We start from the raw sequence: 15,807 nt of genomic DNA on the forward strand, positions 1-15,807 counted from the left end.
ATTTCATGCTGAGAAATATTTCTCTCCTCTCCTCCTTGATCTATTTATTTCTCATGATTCTTCTGCTCTGAGCTTCTCCTTTGGGCCTACAAAATGAATCTCCCTGGTGTTCTGGGAGAGCACTCAAAACTATAAAGCCATAAAGAGGAGGCTCTGGGCTATGTGAGGGGCAGTAGGAGTGGATGAGTCACGTGGGACAGGAAAAGTCTGCCTGGGAAGGCACAGGAACCTCATTTAGGATGTAACTGCTGCTCTGCTTGTTTCCATCACTCAAAAAACTATAAGCTCTGTGAGGCAAGCATGGATTCTGCTCTCCATGTAGCCCCAAGGCAGAGCCCGGCGTACAGTTGGTGCTCAATAAATACTTACTGAAAGGAGGAAGGAAGGCAGGTAGGTAGGAAGAAATGTGTGTGGGGGCACCGAAACGTCTCAGAAGGATGCAAATAAAATGTGGAGAGTTAAGGTCTGGGTAAGAACAGTTTGCACAATTCTGGCATTAGTGCAGGTGAAACCCCTACACCTAAATGTGCTGAAACCACAGGTGTTCCTGGTTTGGTGGGAGTGGGAGGACGCCAGCTGAAGGGGAGGGCTCAGTCCCCCCAGCCTGGGAGCAGCGGTGTGGCAGCAGCCCCAGCGGGGTGGGGGCAACGGCTGGTGCACGGGCCAGTGGGGACCCCAGATGGGCCCCGAGGGCAGAAACACAGAGGGCCAGACCTCCCTGTGTTCCTTCACAGCACGGCTCATGGATACCTGCTGTTCGTGGAAGCCTCAGGTGAGGCAGCAGCTCTGTCGCAGCAGCCGCAGGGGTAGGATCCGCTCGGGACTTTGCAGGTAGCGGACGCGAGTCCTGAAGGGCAGCTTTGGCACTCAGGGACCTCCGGGCTGGGTTTGTGCAGACGTCGTAGCAGTTGGTTATAGACAGTTTAAAACACCACATGACCACATTTGTAGGACCTTCACATTCAACCGCCCTGTAAGAGAAGCAGGGCAGGAACTGTCACCTTCTTTTTATATATGAGAACATCAAGATTCAATAAAGCTGAATAGCTTCCCCAAGGTCTCACAACCAGTAAGGGGTCAAGGTCTGCGCATCATGGTTTCTGGTCCCTTGTCCATTCTATCCGCCGAGGCAGGCAGCGACAGTGTTGAAAATGACCAGCAGAGGGCAGCCTTCACACAGGCTGTCTACTGCCTGTATGGAGCTCAAAGCTACCATCGCTATTGGGAGAGACCCCCATCATGGACCCCCGAAGATACACTGAGAAGGATGCAACGTCATGTCCTGTGATTTTCCTACCCCCGAAGCTTATCTAAATGTAAACATGAAACACCAGGTAAACTTAAATTCCGGGACAGACTACAGAGTAACTGGTGCTCATGTATCAACTGTTTGCAACCCCATGGAGAGCAGCCTTTCAGGCTCCTCTGTCTGTGGAATTTTCTAGGCAAGAATACTGGAGTGGGTTGCCATTCCCTTCTCCAGGGGAATCTTCCTGACCTAGGGATGGAACACACTTCTCCTGCATCTCCTGCACTGGCAGATGGATTCTTATCACTGAGTCACCTGGGAAGCCTCAAATAACTGGCCAGTGACCTTGAAAAATGTCAAGGTGAAGGAAGAGAAAGGCTAAGGAATTGTTCCAAATTAAGGGAGACTAAATAGTCGTGACCATTAAAGGCAATACAAGATTGATCTTTGATGGGATTCTGGGCTGGGAAAAAGGTAGTAGATGTAAAGGACATTATTGGGACAACTGATGCAATTTGATTTGGACTCTTTAGATAATAGTGTTCTATCAATGTTGAGTTTCCTGAAGTTGATCATTGTACTGTGTTGATAGAATATCCTTTTTCTTAGAAATATTTAGGGGTAAAAACACAATGTTTTGAGCTTGCTTTTAAATAGTTAAGAAAAAACAGTAACAATAAAAGAAATGAGCAAAATGTGAAGTGAATCTGGGTAAAAGGTATATGGAATTTTTTTTTTTTTTTTTGGCTGTGCTGGGTCTTCGTTGCTGCATGGGCTTTTTTCTAGTCTTGGAGAGTGGGAGCTACTCTTCACTGAGGTGCTCGGGCTTCTCATTGCAGTGGCTTCTCTTGTTTCAGGGCTCAGGTTCTAGAGCGCTAGTGCTTCAGTAGTTGTGGCGCCTGGGTTTAGTTGCCCCTCAGCATGTGGGATCCTCCCAGACTAAGGATCAAAATCATGTCCCCTGCATTGGCAGGCAGATTCTTAACCACTGGACCACCAGGGAAGTCCTAGAATTTCTTTGTACTAAACTTTGAAATTGTATCCACATAAAAACAACAAAAAAGGCTGCCCTAGTTCTCCAGGGTTTGGGGCTTGTGGTAGCCTGATTCTGGGCAGGGAGAGAGCTCCTTTGTTGGGGTTAGGGGTGGGATAAAGAGGCCTTTTCTCAGCGAAAGTGGCTTTAGCTGTGAAGGCCTGACCGCCTTTGGCTGGCCATAGTATCTGCACACAAAGCTTACCTGATAATAGAATTGCCTGACCTAGAAGATGGCCTTTGCAGCCAGTGTTTTGAGAAGACAGGCTGTGATTCACACCTATGCAGGGGGGTTGAACAGTGGACCCAGGTGAATGTGGAATGGAGCTTGCAGGCCCCACATCTCAGTAGAGGCTGGGGACACAGGGAGCGTTCAGAGCCTGTGAAATACAGAAAAGGAGTGTAGTGTGGGGTGGACGCAACTATCACCTAGAGCCTTGCTGAGAGGATCCTTCTAGTGGGTAAGACTGCTAGAATCTGAATGAGCCGGGGAAAGTATTGATAATGAAAAGATACCATGAGGGGCCGCCGGATAAAGGACATCATGTAGAAAAGGCCCATGGGAATGAGGGAGAGTAGACCAGTTCCCTTGGAACCACCTGGAGGGCTCCCTCCCCCACCCAGCCCAGAATTCTGATTCATTTGGGCCTGGCATGGGGATTGAGAATTTACTTTGCTAACAGACCAGCCAAGTGCTGCCAGGATTACATTTTGAGTGGCAGAGATGCAGCAGGCGGTTGCGTCCTGCCCGTGTTAGAGGAGTCACAGCCGTGAGGGACAGCTGAGAGCCTCAAGCCCAGTGTTCTAAGAGGTCCAAGGCGCCGGGGGTCACCTCTGTCCAGGCAGTAGGGACTAGGGACAGATGGTGTCGTGGATGAAATGCCACAGAAACCGAGTTTCAGAGGAGATGGGGTGGAGGAGGGCCTTCCAGGGAGAAAGAACCACACAGGAGTAAAGTCCAGTCCTGTCCATTTTATCATTGGGGGTCCCCTGGGGAATAAAGGCCTTAAGGCAATGGGAGGCAAGGAGGCTAAGAGACAGGGTCAGGAAATTGAACTGCGTGGAGCCAGTGCAGAGCCTCTGATGGGAGGAAGGGATTCCAAAAGATTGACTGGGCAGCGATATGGAGGGTGGATAGCGGGGAGGCTTGAGGCAGGGAAACCAGATAGGAGGTCCAACTATAGGCTCCATGAGAGATAAGCGCCTGAGGTAAGGGCCCAGCAGTGAGTGTGGAAAGCAAGGAGGTTTAAACATTACAGCTGAGTTGGAGTGTTGAGTTACACAAAGAATCCATTTGTTCTCTTAAGCTTTTGGCCTAGAGTTACCACTGAAATGGATTTAAAGAATTCAAGATTACAAAGTTGTTTTTCTTTTTTTAAAACCAATCTACTAAACATTTGAAGACATGGAGAATTAAAAGTCAAGTGTTAGCTTCCATGTGAACATCTTCAAGAGTTTTCCGGGCAGGAAGTGGGTAGATGGAGATAGTGATGTGCTGCTAAATATTTAACAAGCTGGGAGTGGAGGAGAGCCCTGATTGGTGGCATTTGTCCATTTCCAGGCTTTAAAATCCTCCCACAACCACTGATTTCAAGCTACAAGTATGATGTCAACCAGCTTGCACAATTCCAAAAAATACAATTGACCCTGGGAGGCTGTGTGAGCTGGCTCCAGCACACTCCTGAATGGAGGCCCAGTGCCAGGAAATGGATGGAGCCGCTAAGGCAAGAAGTGGGTAGTGACACCTCTCAGCACTGGTCCAGGGTCCCAGCGAGAAGTCCAGGGTGCTGACGGCTTTGAGTAGCTAGCACGTAACACTTCTCAGAGTGGTAAGTGGAGAGCTGGGGCTTGTTCCAGGGCCCCCCATGCCAAGAGGATCATTTCACATGATACAGGAGAAGTGAAAAGGCAAGAGTCTTATACTAAGAGGAAGAAGAGCCAGTTTCGAGTCCGTTACTCAGCTCCACACTGTCTGTGCTTAACTGTACCAAGACTCAGTCCCTTGTCATTAAAATGAGGATGGTATTAGAGAAGGCAATGGCACCCCACTCCAGTACTCTTGCCTGGAAAATCCCATGGACGAAGGAGCCTGGTAGGCTGCAGTCCATGGGGTCTCGAAGAGTAGGACAAGGCTGAGCTACTTCACTTTCACTTTTCACTTTTATGCACTGGAGAAGGAAATGGCAACCCACTCCAGTGTCCTTGCCTGGAGAATCCCAGGGATGGGGTCCCACAGAGTCGGACATGACTGAAGTGACTTAGCATTGATCAAGTCTCCAGCAGAATGCACAGCCCAGAAGCATTCAACACGTGTCAGAGCTTCTCCACTCCCTCCCCTCCTCCTGTTTCCCACCCTGAAGCATTCTGAACGTCTCCCCTCCTCACCTAGGGTTTACGCTGGCCCAGGCCCTGTATCTGCCCAGTAGGACCCATCCTCCCTCCCTCAGGATTGTCTCCCACACTCAGTGGAGCCCGGGAGTGGTGTTTGTCTGTCAGTTGCAGAGAGAGAGAGGAAGGGAAGCTGCCTGTGATCCCCTGGGTTTTCTCCACCCTGCTATGGACCCTGACAAGTTGCACTACCTTGTCCTTGGAGTCCAGTATTTTTTTTTTTTTTTTTAATGTTTGGTTGTGCTGGGTCTTCATTGCTGTGAAGACCTTCTCTAGTTGTGGTGAGTGGGGGCTACTCTTCACTGCAGTTCTGGGGCTTCTCACTGTGCTGGCTTCCCTTGTTGCAGAGCACAAACTCTAGGCAGTCAGACGTCAGGAGCTTCAGCATGTGGGCTCAGGAGTTGGGGTTCCCGGGCTGGAGAGAGCTGGCTCAGTAGCTGTGGTGTATAGGCTTAGTTGGTCTGCAGCATGCGGAATCTTCCTGGGCCAGGGATCCAAGCCCTGTCCCCTGCATTAGCAGGCAGATTCTCTTCCACTGTTCCACCAGGGAAGTGAAGCATTTTTCTGATAATTTTTCCCTTTGACTTGAAATTGAGATTCTGTTACCTATAACCCAAAGACCTGAGATGCTCTAATGATCTTTCTTTTAAAAATCTGGTTCAGATAAAAGACTGGGAATCAAATCTGGATTGTGACCTTGGGCAAGTCCAAGGGTCTTAACCTCCTCGGTCTCAGTTTCAGATAGTTTGCCTGTGCCCCAAGAGAAACTTAAGGGATTATTCTCTAAAAGTTATTTTTTTTAATTATGAGTAAAAAACTAATTAGTATAGAAGATACAGATATGTATGTTATAAAGAGGAAAATGAAACAATCTATTATCCAAAGACTCAGAGATGATTTCTAACACCAGTTTTATTTATATCCCTCAACTTTTTCAAGCCATGATGTTCTACATGGTCTTATACACTACTTATCTCAGAAATTCCTCATTAAAGATTTTAATTAGTAATATATTCAAATGTTTAAGACCAAATAATTCCAGAGACCTTACAATGAAACAAGTCACCTGCTCCACCCCTCCCCATCCATGGTTCTGCTCCCCCGAGACAAATTCTAAGCATTTCTAGTTAGAATTCATTTGGAGGTTACTTCCGTATTTCTAAGTAAGATGCTATTTATTGATTTAACTTCAGTGCTTTCTATTGACTTCCTTATGTAATAGATGAGGCATCAGCTCATTTCTACCCTGTTCCTATCTCCTCCTCCAACTCTTCTAAATATATTTAAATGACTATTTTCAGAGTTAAACCCTGGTCTCTTCTTCAACTTCAAAGAACACAATTAAGCCCCCATTTCCTGCTCCATCAGCTACAGACAGTATCTCTTTGCTCCTCACTTTGTAAGGTAATGACACCACTCCCTCCTTCCCTCCCTCCCTCCCACCTCTGTCAGCCTGTTCCATACTTTTACAGTTTGTTCTGACAGCTTTGTTCTTGTTTGTTTGTCTAAGGTTGATCTAAGAGTAGAAGGCCAGAAAATAGTGTTTCTTTTATTTTGGTGATGTAAACAGAGCTCACAGCAGATAAAGGAGTGAACTAGGACCACATTTCTTTCTTTATGGAACCAATGTCCCTATTCAACAGAGAATATTTCTGAAGTAAATTTATTCTTTTTTCTTTACATTCCACCAATTTCCTTTATCTTAGCCTCATATCATGTTTTCCAAGCTTTTGATCACGCTATTTTTCTATGGGTTCTATTTCCTTTCCTCCCTAAAAACAAAACAAGAAGCCTCTCCCTGCAGCTCTCTGTAGTTCTGTCTCCCTGACCTTATTTCCTATGAGTCTGCTGCACATGACTACAATTTTTATTCGCTGCTTTCATTGTTCAGAGTCACTCTTTTCAAGACCATGATAGCTTCCTTTTTCTTAGTTTACACTCTCATTTTGCTGGAAAGTGTCCTTGAGTCACTCTTCAGGATAAACTATACAGAAGGTAAAATTTATAGAACTTGCCTACTGAAAATGCCTTTATTGTGCTCCACTTGATTAATCAGTTGGCTGTGTATTAAATTCCAGGTCAAACATCACATTCCTCAAAGCAGAATCTGTTTTTATCTCTCTGGAATCTTGTGACCCTGGTCTTTATCTTTTTTTTTTTTTTTTTAAATTGGAGGCTAATTATTTTACAATATTGTGATGGTTTTGCCATACGTTCACATGAATCAGCCATGGGGGTACATGTGTTCCCCATCCTGACCCTCGCTCCCTGGTCTTTATCTTATATTGAGAGTTTTCAGAGATCAGGTCCAGGTGTGAATCTTTTCTTGAGTGTTGTGCTGGGCCTCTGTGGGTCCTATGAGCAAAGATACATGCCCTTCTTCACTCTGGAAAATTATTTATCATTGTTCTTTTATAACTTCCTTCCTTTCGTTTTAACTTTTTCTTACTGGAATTCCTGTTACTTAGATCTCAAACCTCTAGATCTTTTGTATTTTCCATCATGCATTTTTTTGTTTTAAAATCTCTTAAAATATTTTTTTTAATTATGAAAGTATGATTTAAAAGTTTTAAAATCTTAAAATCTATACTTGGAGATTACAACTTCATCATCTAACCTTACTAGGGTTATTATTTTGGCAAGTAAATTTTAATTTTAAAGAATTTCTCTTGTTCTGTTTCTTTCTCATAGCACCCTTTTCTTGTTTTTACCACAGTGATGTATTTTCCCAGTTGTCTCTGAGGTTTTTTAAGAGTATTTGTTATTTAATCCTCTCCTGCTCCATGAATTATCTGTTTCCTCTAGAATCATGTTTGCTTGTTGGTTTATCTTTTTTGTACATTTTCCCTATTGTCAAATTTCCTCCATATCTGTTTACTCTTGGTTTTTCTTTTAATATTTAAGGTTGAGGTTGAAGCAATAGGAGGCTGATGGGAAGTTTAAAGAACATGGGCAGAGCCTCTCAGGTTTCTCTCCAGGGAAAGGGGGCAGAAAGCTAGTTTTTTTGTTCCTGTGAAGGATTCCGAAGGACAGGAGTGCGGAAGAATCCACTCTGAACTTCCAAGCTCCATATTGGCTAACTGAATTCCCCCCAGGTGGTCTGTACAATCTTTTCGGAAACAAGCCCTCCAATGTTGGACTTAGAGAAAGTGACTGGCACCTGTCTAGTGTCCAGTCTGGGCAAACAGAGGTGTTGCATATGTAGAACTTCGGCAGTTTTCAGCCCACTTTCCCTTCCTGCTTTCTGAGATCCTTTGCATTTCCATGCTGAGGCATCTCTCAGTGTCTGGACAGACCGGAGCCTCCGTTGCCTGTAGCCTCCCCCATCTGCTGTTTTCCTCCGTATTCACCCAGCCCTTTCTGTTTCCAAGAAATTTGCTGAAACTTCAGCTGATGGCCCTTTCCTGCTTTCTTCTTTGCTGTCAGTCTGTATCATTTTAATCCATTCGTTGTTGTTTTAATGACAGTCTCAGAGGATGAATGCATTTGCTAAGTCCTCTTGTGGTTTAGTCACTGCCCTGTCTGACTCTGCAACCCTATGGACGATAGCCAGGCTCCTCTGTCCATGGGATTTCCCAGGCAAGAATACTGGAGTGCCTCGCTTTTTCCTTCTCTAGAGAAGCCCTGGGAAGCCCAGGCTAAGTCCAAACCTGAACTTGGAGCCTGAAATAGCCTTAGCTGAATGGTACTCCATAGGGCTTCCCAGGTGGCGCTAGTGGTAAAGAATCTGCCTGCCAATGCAGGAGAAAGATGCAGGTTCAATCCCTGGGTCAGGAAGATCCCCTGGAGAAGGGCAACCCTCTCCAATATTCTTGCCTGGAGAATCCCACGGACAGAGGAGCCTGGTGGGCTACAGTCCATAAGATTGCAAAGAATCGGACACAACTGAAATGACTTAGCATGCACATGGTACTCCATAGCAAGGTTATACCTTAAACTGTAACAAATGTGTAAACAATGTTGTGATGAAGATCCAGGTAGCTAAATCTTCACATGCAACCATGATTATTTATAATAAATTGTGAGAATTACTGCATCAAAATGGAAGCACCTATATTTTTAAAAAATAAAACATACATTTACCTTAGAATCCAACCATTCCAATCCTAGGTATTTACCTAGAAGAAATGAAAACACATTCTCATACAAAGACTTGTTCACAAATGTTTACAACAGCTTTATTCTATGCAAGATAGCTAAAAGCAGAAAACAACCCAGACATCCTTCAGCTGCTGAATGGATAAGCAAATTTTTGTATACAAAAAAATTTTCATAAATAACAACTAACTATTGATAAATCATCACAACATTAATGAATCTAGAAACATGCAGAATGAAAGAAGCTAGATACAAAAGAGAAAACAATATACTATTCTTCTAATTTATATGAAATCTGGAGTAGGCAAAAATAATCTGTCATGGTAGAAAGCAATTGGTGGTTGCCTGGGGCAGGGGTGAGGGGGGAGGAAATCTTTTTGGGGTGATGTAAATATTCTATATCCCGATTGAGGTTTTGAGGGTGTATATTTTTAATCAAAACTCATCAAACCAAAGTCTATGCTTAAAATAGGTGTATTTTGAATGCAGATTATATGTTCATAAAGATGGTTTTCAAAGTAAAAATATTATATGTATTTCTAAATTATCCTTTTAGTTTTTTCTCATTATTTTCATAGTATTTCTTATGACACCTTCTTAATATGTTGCCATTACCAAAAATAAAAAGTAAAAAGAAACTTTTACAGTCATTTAAAAGGGAGATTTCAGCATAATCTCCCACTGCCTTTCACTCCCACTCCACCCCAAGTTACAACCACAATGATCATTTGAGTGTTTCCAGATTATTTTATAAATATACCAATACAGAGCTACATGAACACTGTGTATAGAAATAGGATAATACTATATATGTATTCTTGAAACTTGCATGTAACATTCTCTAGCTTTTGCCTGATGCAGTGGGCCCGACTGGTTTCTGTGGTAGTGACTAGAAGGTGTCCTGCACATAACAGGCCTTTACATATTAGCTACTTTGTCTTCAGTTCAGTTCAGTCGCTCAGTCATGTCAGACTCTTTGCGACCCCATGAATTGCAGCACGCCAGGCCTCCCTGTCCATCACCAACTCCCGGAGTTTACTCAAACTCATGTCTATCAAGTTGGTGATGCCATCCAGCCATCTCATCCTCTGTCGTCCCCTTCTCCTCCTGCCCCCAATCCCTCCCAGCGTCAGGGTTTGTCTTCATTTGCTGGTGAACATTTCCTCTTGCTTCAAGAGAAAATATTTTACCAACATTTTCAGTTCATTTCTTCCTCTTTTTTTTTTTTTTTTTTACTAACATTACATTTTTTTTCTAACTTTTAACTTAAGTTCTTGCAGCCTAAATTCTTTCTACTACCAGAGGGGAGGTACTTCTAGGTGGGGTTCTGGGGGGTGGTCAAGACTGAATGATGAGAGACTTGTTGTGGATTAAGGGTAGAGTTGTAGGGGGTTTGGCTGCTACTGCTAAGTCACGTCAGTTGTGTCTGACTCTTTGCGAGCCTAGGGACTGTAGCCTACCATACTCCTCTGTCCATGAGATTCTCCAGGCAAGAATACTGGAGTGGGTTGCCATGCCCTTCTCCAGCCATCTTCCCAACCCAGGGATCGAGTCTGCCTCTCTTAAGTCTTCTGCATTGACGGGCGGGTTCTTTACCGCTGGCACCACCTGGGAAGCCCATCCGGGGTTTGCGGGAGGAACGGTAAAGCTGTCTGCCAGCAGAAGAGGCTCTGGTCTGCACAGTCTCTGACTTCATTTAATTTTAAGTTTTCACCCATCGCCTGTGTGGGATGCCTCTTTCCCTCCACCTCGTCAAGTTGAACACCAGGCCCACTGTATCCAGTCCCTGAGAATGCACGGCCATTGCCTGAAACACCTGCTTCTTCCCCTGACAGAGCCATGGGCCGCTTACATGTTCAACCATGAGCACTTTCCCAAGAAATAAACCCCAAGGGCATGTCTGAAAGGGTTACCTGAGAGATGAGTGGAGTGTAGGTTTCTAAACTGGAACAAAAGGATCATCCGGGAAGTGGTGGAAAATGCAGCTTCTCAGACCCCCTTCTACATTAGTCAGATGTAGGGCGTACTGTGGGTACCCCACTTGGAGGAATGCTGGACTAGGTGGTAAATAAAAATGTTCAGTCTTCAAAGTTGAAAGAGATGTGGACTGATTCCACACCCAGATGCAGAAGGGTTGCAGCTCCCTCCTCAGCCTAACCCTGGGATTGAATTACAGTTCAGATGGTCCATTTCACTCCATTCCTTGTCTCCGTGGGTTCTGTCTCAGCTTGGGAAATCTGGAAGAAAAACGCCTCTTCCTTTTGACCTAAAAATTGCATTCTCATGCTTCAGGAGGGCCTGAAATGGCAACCCACTCCAGTATTCTTGCCTGGAGAATCCCAGGGACGGAAGAGCCTGGTGGGCTGCCGTCTACAGGGTTGCACAGAGTCGGACATGACTGAAGTGACTTAGCAGCAGCAGCAGAGTTGCCCTTGGGTCTCTTTCTTCACCCTTTCAGGAATGTCTCTGGTTTAAAAGTTTAATTTTTGACCCTGTTCAAGTTAACTGTTGCTATATGAAAAGACACCCAAAGCTTAGTGACTTAAAACAACAACGTTAATTTGTTTTGCTTACGAATCTGCAATTCAGGCAGGCCTGAGCAGGAATGGTTTGTCTCCACTCGACATGGTCCCACTGGGGCTGCTCAAATGAGAGCTGCATGACCCACCTTGGAGATGGTTCCCTTACACTTATTGGCAGGCTGGAGCTGGCTCTGGCTGGGAGCCCAGCTGCGTGTGTGGGCTGGCTCCTTTGAACATGGCTCTCTCTACAGGCTGCTTGAGCTCCCTCATAACATGGAGGCTGGGCTATAGACGTGAGCATCTCAGACAGCAAGGCATAATTGCATGGTGTTTTTGTAACCTAGCTTCAGAAGCCACATAGTGTCTCTTCCACCATACTATGGCTTCAAGAAATCATAAAGTCCTCAGTTCAAGGGGAGGGAAAGTAGCCCCCATCACTTGATGAAAGCAGCATCAAGGTTACATAATTTAAAAAAACAGGAGGATACAAAATATTATTGCAGTTATCTTTGGAGAATAGTTTGTCAGTAGGCTCTGATCTATTTTTAAAATTATGTATATAGGTTTTTCTGATGCATATTCACTGAAAGTGTTAGTTGTTTAGTCATGTCTGACTCTTTGTGACCCCATGGACTATAGCCCACCAGGCAGCTCTTTTCATGGAATTTTCCAGGCAAGAATGCTGGAATGGGTTGCCATTCCCTTTTCCAGGGGCTCTTCCCAACCCAGGAATTCAACCCGGGTCTGCCGCATTGCAGGGAGACTCTGCTATCTGAGCCACCAGGGAAGCGTGTTCACTAAATGCTGTTATTTCTATTTTATTTCATTTTATCCTCTTCACAACCCTACAAGTGAGTTATATTCCTTTTGGCACATCCAAATACTATCCATACATATAGCCGGATTACCTGACACAGTGTTTTAAAAATCATGATTACATATGTGAAAAAATTATGTAAACATCTGAATTTCTGACTTTTCTTCACAATTTTCAGAAGATTGAATATGTTTAGGCTGGGTTTTCCTCCTCTCAGCAATGGGCTGGATCTGAGTAGTGGGGGCCCCCTTCATAAACTCCCATCTGTGATCCATTTGCCACAGTCCCCACCACTCCCTATTACCCTTCAACTGTAACATTTTATGCCTCACAAGCACTTGATTCTGAGGCTTTCTGCTTTAGAAAAATACACCCCAGTTCTACCATAGAAAAGTAACAAATAATACTTTTTTTTGGTTTTTAGTTTTCTGTAGAGAACTCCTTTGGGGGTTTGTTTCTTTTCCAATCTGACCTCTCTTTGGAGGAAGCCAGCAGGTCACTGTTTCTTGTCTGAAGGACATCTGCTCGTTTGAAGAACACAACTGAGTGATCTGCCCTAGTTCCCAGAACAGTCTTGATGCTCAGTTCCAGTCCCGCCCCCCACCCCCCCAGATGGGCCCTTCTGGGAATCCCCACGACTGAGCAGAATTCTCCTTGAGACCTGGAGTTCACTGTCTGTACTGCCTGACAAATGCTGCATCCCCATATCATTGGCATTCTCAACAAGGGTAAGGGAAGCTCGTACAAGGAGCACCAACGTCAGAGTTTTCCAGCATCACAACCTCACCCAGCGCCAAGTCTGCACACAAAGACTGTCTCACTGGAAGATAAGTGTCCAGTGTTCACACCACTATTCAGGACCAGCTCTGAATACTCCTAATGGCTCAGAGGCACAGTGCTCACTTTGTCTTTTCAGGGACACTTGGTTTTGTTTCCAAAATGTCAACAGATAACTGTAAGTGTTGATTAAACAACCAGAAAAGCACAGCCTAGGGAGAGAATCTCTCCACCTTCCTCTAGCCCTTCAGAGGAGCCGGGCCCACCCTGAAAGGGCAGCAGGCAGGTGCAGCCGGCTGGGCCCACGCTGTGTAGTCAGGACACCTTCCTCCCTGGGGCTTGAGTTTCTCTGCAGCTCTTTAACGCTAGGAAGAACTGCTCACCCTCAGCCCAGAAGATGCCTAAGAGTAGGAAGGACAGGGTGATTTCACTGTCTGTCAGTGGGTTCAGCCACCTGGCTAGAACATTCCCCACAGCCCCTAATCCATCACATTCCCCAGCCCTCTCCCCATCAGTAACCAGGGTCCTAAATTTTATGTTATCATTCACTTGCTCTTCATTATAGTTTTGCCATCTATTTTAGAAATCTATTGCTATTCAAAAACAACCATAAAATTTAGTGGTGTAAAAGTAACAATCTTTATTTTCCTCCCAGTCCTGCAGGCAGGATTGTGTAGGAAAAACTCACCTGTGTCTCATACGGCATCAGCTGGGGCAGCTCACCTGGGGCCTTTTGGATCTATGTTCTTCCATGACGTATTCACTGGCTGGCTGTAGGAGCTGAGCTGAGGCCTGGGCCTTCTCACAGCATGGTGCCCGAGCTCCCAAGAGAGAAAACTACACAGAAGCTGTGTGAACTTTGGCCACCTAGCCTCAAAAGTCATATATCATCTATTAGTCAAAGCAGCCACAAAGTCCCACCTGGTTCAAGGGGCGGGGTCACTGCCTGAACCTGTTGATGGGAGAGTAGGCAGGTTCTGGAAAAACAGGTGGGACCAGAAATACCCTTGCAGGCTTTTTGGGGAAGTACCACCTACTGGACTATCAATGTAGGTACTATATAGATAAAATATTATTTGATTTTGCATGTTTTATTTTTATTTTCAATTTATTTTATTTTATTTTTTTTTTTAATTTTTTTATTAGTTGGAGGCTAATTACTTCACAACATTTCAGTGGGTTTTGTCATACATTGATATGAATCAGCCATAGATTTACACTTATTCCCCATCCCGATCCCCCCTCCCACCTCCCTCTCCACCCGATTCCTCTGGGTCTTCCCAGTGTACCAGGCCCAAGCACTTGTCTCATGCATCCCACCTGGGCTGGTGATCTGTTTCACCATAGATAGTATACATGCTGTTCTTTTGAAACATCCCACCCTCACCTTCTCCCACAGAGTTCAAAAGTCTGTTCTGTATTTCTGTGTCTCTTTTTCTGTTTTGCATATAGGGTTATCGTTACCATCTTTCTAAATTCCATATATATGTGTTAGTATGCTGTAATGTTCTTTATCTTTCTGGCTTACTTCACTCTGTATAAGGGGCTCCAGTTTCATCCATCTCATTAGGACTGGTTCAAATGAATTCTTTTTAACGGCTGAGTAATATTCCATGGTGTATATGTACCACAGCTTCCTTATCCATTCATCTGCTGATGGGCATCTAGGTTGCTTCCATGTCCTGGCTATTATAAACAGTGCTGCGATGAACATTGGGGTGCATGTGTCTCTTTCAGATCTGGTTTCCTCAGTGTGTATGCCCAGAAGTGGTATTGCTGGGTCATATGGCAGTTCTATTTCCAGTTTTTTAAGGAATCTCCACACTGTTTTCCATATTGGCTGTACTAGTTTGCATTCCCACCAACAGTGTAAGAGGGTTCCCTTTTCTCCACACCCTCTCCAGCATTTATTGCTTGTAGACTTTTGGATAGCAGCCATCCTGACTAGTGTGTAATGGTACCTCATTGTGGTTTTGATTTGCATTTCTCTAATAATGAGTGATGTTGAGCACCTTTTCATGTGTTTGTTAGCCATCTGTATGTCTTCTTTGGAGAAATGTCTGTTTAGTTCTCTGGCCCATTTTTTGATTGGGTCATTTATTTTTCTGGAATTGAGCTGCAGGAGTTGCTTGTATATTTTTGAGATTAATCCTTTGTCTGTTTCTTCATTTGCTATTATTTTCTCCCAATCTGACGGCTGTCTTTTCAGCTTACTTATAGTTTCCTTTGTAGTGCAAAAGCTTTTAAGTTTCATTAGATCCCATTTGTTTAGTTTTGCTTTTATTTCCAATATTCTGGGAGGTGGGTCATAGAGGATCCTGCTGTGATTTATGTCGGAGAGTGTTTTGCCTATGTTCTCCTCTAGGAGTTTTATAGTTTCTGGTCTTACATTTAGATCTTTAATCCATTTTGAGTTTATTTTTGTGTATGGTGTTAGAAAGTGTTCTAGTTTCATTCTTTTGCAAGTGGTTGACCAGTTTTCCCAGCACCACTTGTTAAAGAGGTTGTCTTTTTTCCATTGTATATCCTTGCCTCCTTTGTCAAAGATAAGGTGTCCATAGGTTCGTGGATTTATCTCTGGGCTTTCTATTCTGTTCCATTGGTCTATATTTCTGTCTTTGTGCCAGTACCACACTGTCTTGATGACTGTGGCTTTGTAGTATAGTCTGAAGTCAGGCAGGTTGATTCCTCCAGTTCCATTCTTCTTTCTCAAGATTACTTTGGCTATTCGAGGTTTTTTGTATTTCCATTCAAATTGTGAAATTCTTTGGTCTAGTTCTGTGAAAAATACCGTTGGTAGCTTGATAGGGATTGCATTGAATCTATAGATTGCTTTGGGTAGAATAGCCATTTTGACAATATTGATTCTTCCAATCCATGAACACGATATGTTTCTCCATCTGTTTGTGTCCTCTTTGATTTC

General features: G+C 44.2%; 1 long non-coding RNA gene across 1 annotated transcript; it reads right to left on the reverse strand.

Annotated features, from left to right (window-relative positions):
- Positions 1-552: 552 nt before the first annotated feature.
- On the reverse strand, positions 553-13,736 carry LOC122678148. Its single transcript, XR_006336007.1, has 3 exons — positions 13,573-13,736; positions 8,754-8,788; positions 553-971 (listed from the first exon to the last, which is right to left on the reverse strand). It is a non-coding gene; the product is annotated as an uncharacterized LOC122678148 (long non-coding RNA).
- Between the last annotated feature and the right edge of the window lie 2,071 nt (positions 13,737-15,807).

This window comes from Cervus elaphus, chromosome 20 (genome assembly GCF_910594005.1).
Source record: "Cervus elaphus chromosome 20, mCerEla1.1, whole genome shotgun sequence".
NCBI classification, from domain to species: Eukaryota; Metazoa; Chordata; class Mammalia; order Artiodactyla; family Cervidae; genus Cervus; species Cervus elaphus.